General features: G+C 41.6%; 1 pseudogene across 1 annotated transcript; it reads left to right on the forward strand.

Moving 5' to 3' along the window:
- The first annotated feature begins 368 nt into the window (after positions 1-368).
- Positions 369-1,417, forward strand: LOC308513750 (prothrombin-like; annotated as a pseudogene). The gene has a single exon. The product of its transcript is annotated as a prothrombin-like (transcript).
- The last annotated feature ends 2,076 nt before the right edge of the window (positions 1,418-3,493 follow it).

The following is a 3,493-nucleotide window of genomic DNA, read 5'->3' on the forward strand; positions in this document are numbered from 1 at the left end:
GTGACACACACCAGACCATAACTTGACCAGTTTTGAGATCCTTATTGAAATGGACTCTACTGGTTTCCACTTAGAAAACTTTTCAACCCCATCTCCGTGATCTTTTTGTTCTGCTCTTCCTCTCTCTCCTTATAAAAACCTCTGCCTGCACTGAGATGTGGAGATGGGTTTTGGACAAGAGTTCCCCATCTTCTCAGGGGGCCAACACTTGAATAAACCTCTTTTGTTTCTCACAAGCTTCTTTCTCATGAGTTTTAGTTTCATGGTGGTGAACAGCTGAACCTTGGTTTCAGTTATAAATCGAAAACTCTTATTTAAGTCTGCTGTTGTTTTTCCTCTTCAAATCCCCATATCTAATAGACGTATATATGTATGGGGGTGTGGAGTGGCCAGGTCCTGTCCCAGCCGGTGCCTGGGTCTCTGCAGAGGAGCCAGTGGACGAGGTGACGGTGGATGGGCAGAGCCAGGACCCGGACGCGGCCATCGAGGGGTGGACCACCGTGGGGTTCCAGCCCTTCTTCAATGAGAGGACCTTCGGGGCTGGGGAGGCAGATTGTGGGCTGCGGCCTCTGTTTGAGAAGAAGTCGCTGGAGGACAAGACGGAGCAGGAGCTGCTGGAGTCCTACATGGACGGGAGCCTCGTGGAGGGTTGGGACGCGGAGATAAGCCTGGCGCCCTGGCAGGTGATGCTTTTCCAGAAGAGTCCCCAGGAGCTGCTGTGCGGAGCCAGCCTCATCAGTGACCGCTGGGCCTCACTGCTGCCCACTGTCTCCTGGACCCGCCTTGGGGCAAGGACTTCACTGCGAATGACCTTCTGGTGCGCACTGGCAAGCACTCCCGCGCCAGGTATGAGCGGGACATGGAAAAGATCTCCAGGCTGGAGAAGATCTCCATCCACCCCAGGTACACCTGGAGGGGCATCCTGGACCGCGACATCGCCCCGCTGAAGCTCAAGAGGCCCATCACCTTCAGCAGCTACACCCAATCCGTGTGCCTGCCCGGCAAGCAGACGGCAGCCAGGTTGCTCCAGGCGGGATACAAAGGGTGGGTGACAGGCTGGGGCAACCTGGAGGAGGCGTGGATAGCCAGTCATGCCGAGGTGCAGCCCAGCGTCCTGCAGGTGGTGAACCTGCTCATCGTGGAGCGGCCGGTCTGCAAGGCCTCCACCCGCAGCCGCATCACCGACAATACGTTCTGTGTTGGTTACAAGCCCGATGAAGGGAAACGAGGGGATTCCTGTGACGGTGACAGTGGGGGGCCCTTTGTCCTGAAGAGCCCCTATACCAACCGCTGGTAACAAATGGGCATCGTCTCGTGGGGTGAAGGCTGTGACAGGAATGGGAAGTATGGCTTCTACGCACATGTGTTCCGCCTGAAGAAGTGGATACAGAAGGTCATTGATCGGTCTGAAAGTTAGAGGACCATCCACATTCTAGGCTCCTCACTGTAAGATCACAGAAACCAATCCAGAGGAAGAATTATTTTTGTGGTTTGTTCCTAAAACTTTAGTTCTCAATGAAAGTGACTCTATGAGCCTAAAAACAAACAAGCAAAACCAAAAAATAACAAACAAAAAAACACAAAAACAAAAAGTATATATGTATGTATGTATTACTGTCTCTTATTTCTTTTAAATATCTGTTCCAACTTCCATAATGTAAAATAAGATATATAAAAGTGAAATAATTTTTGTCTCTGGACCTTTTATTGTTGAAGTGAATGTCAATTCCTCTATAAATACATTATTTTGTTGTTGTTTATTAAGATATAAAGAAGCAAATCTCTAATAGTGGACTTTTAAGTAGCGAGGAGACAAATTTGAGGGAAGTTGTACCAGGTTAGTGCTACATAAAACTCTACATAAATTTGTAGATTTAACTATAGTTACAGGCATGGAGGTTAGATATCTTATGTCTTTGTTTTCTAGGTAATGTGAGCTGCCACATTAGAAAAAAATATATAATTTTATAAATTTGATATTAGGCTCCCAAAGGTATAAGAGAGATTGTCATAAATTTAAATATCTAACATATCTATTCAGTCAATTAATAGCTTTTATGTATCATTTTTAACTATGCAGATGTCCAAAGATGCTGGAAGTATACCTCTGAAAGTTCAGCAAGTCTATTTACAAAAAAAAAAGGTCTAATATATAATAATTATGCCACCTAAATTTGCAATAACTAAAGATTGTTTCAACTATTTTAAGTTATCTTCAAAGCTTGTTTAAAAATTATTTGTGTTTTTTAAAATATGTTTTTATTGATTTTTAGAGAGAGAAGAAAGTACAGGGATAGAGAGATAGAAGCATTGATGAGAAAGAAACATCAGCAATTGGCTGCCTCCTATAGGCCCCCTACTAGGGATTGAACCCATAACCCAGGCATATGCCCTGACCAGCCTGGACTGGTGACCTCTTAGTTCTTGGGTCAATGCTCAACTACTGAGCCATACCGGCCAGGCTATTAGTATGTTTTAACTAAATTCTTACGTTATTTATTATAATGTTTCAAATGACAACTCATTCATTGAAAAGAATTAACTGTTTTGAATTTGTAACTCATGTTATTTAATCATCTCTTTAATTAATTTTGATTTTATTAACCCCCCGTTCTTTCAAATAAATGTCTGAAATCCCATTTAAAATAAGCTTCCTGATGATAATGTATTTGTCAAGTAATTTCAGGCAATTTGTAAAATTTATATACAGATGCCCCTTTTACACACTCATAGGAGTTTATTAATTCTATAAACATAATAGCTGGGTTTAGACAATGTGAGAAAACTGGTTTATTTTTAGCCAACACAATGAGTTAATTAAACGATCCCATAGCTGATGCAATTGATTGACTGGCAGTAGAACATAAATGATTGAAAATAATGAACAGAGAGGTTGGGGCCAAAATAAATATAGTGATGTATGTGTGTAGGGTGTGCATGCATGTGTATAGCCTGCATAGATACAATTATGCAAAGACTTACATGAAAAGCGATATGTATCTGTGTTGATTTATCTCAAGATCCCTCCCTATGATTAGTCATATATTCTCTCAGTGATTCATGATATTACACTTGATTGATATTTGTTTCCTCAGCTATTTTTCAGAAGTGTTTTACACTAACATAAAGTGGATTGCCACCTCTCAGATGAGATTTGAATATCGCCTCACCTGTTCCTGGCTGGAAACACTACTTAAAATCCCACTATCAGTGATTCATTATTTGAATTAATGTTTTTGCCTCCTTGAAATAAGCACATCCCTTGAGGAAGAGAAACATTATGCAGTCTTTGGCTATTAATAAAATGAGTAAAAACATCTTGTATTTCTGTATAATATTTCAATTTAGCAAAGGTCGTTTTATCAATATTCTGAACTTGTGGCAAGTAGCAATGGAAAACAGTATTTGTAGTTTTTGTAAGAGAGAAGCTAGAAAGTCACACAACTGGGTCACTCTCTGTGAAAAATCGACTTCATCATGAATGGCACATGGA

This window comes from Myotis nattereri, assembly GCF_964212035.1.
Source record: "Myotis nattereri genome assembly, chromosome: 2".
Lineage (NCBI taxonomy): Eukaryota > Metazoa > Chordata > Mammalia > Chiroptera > Vespertilionidae > Myotis > Myotis nattereri.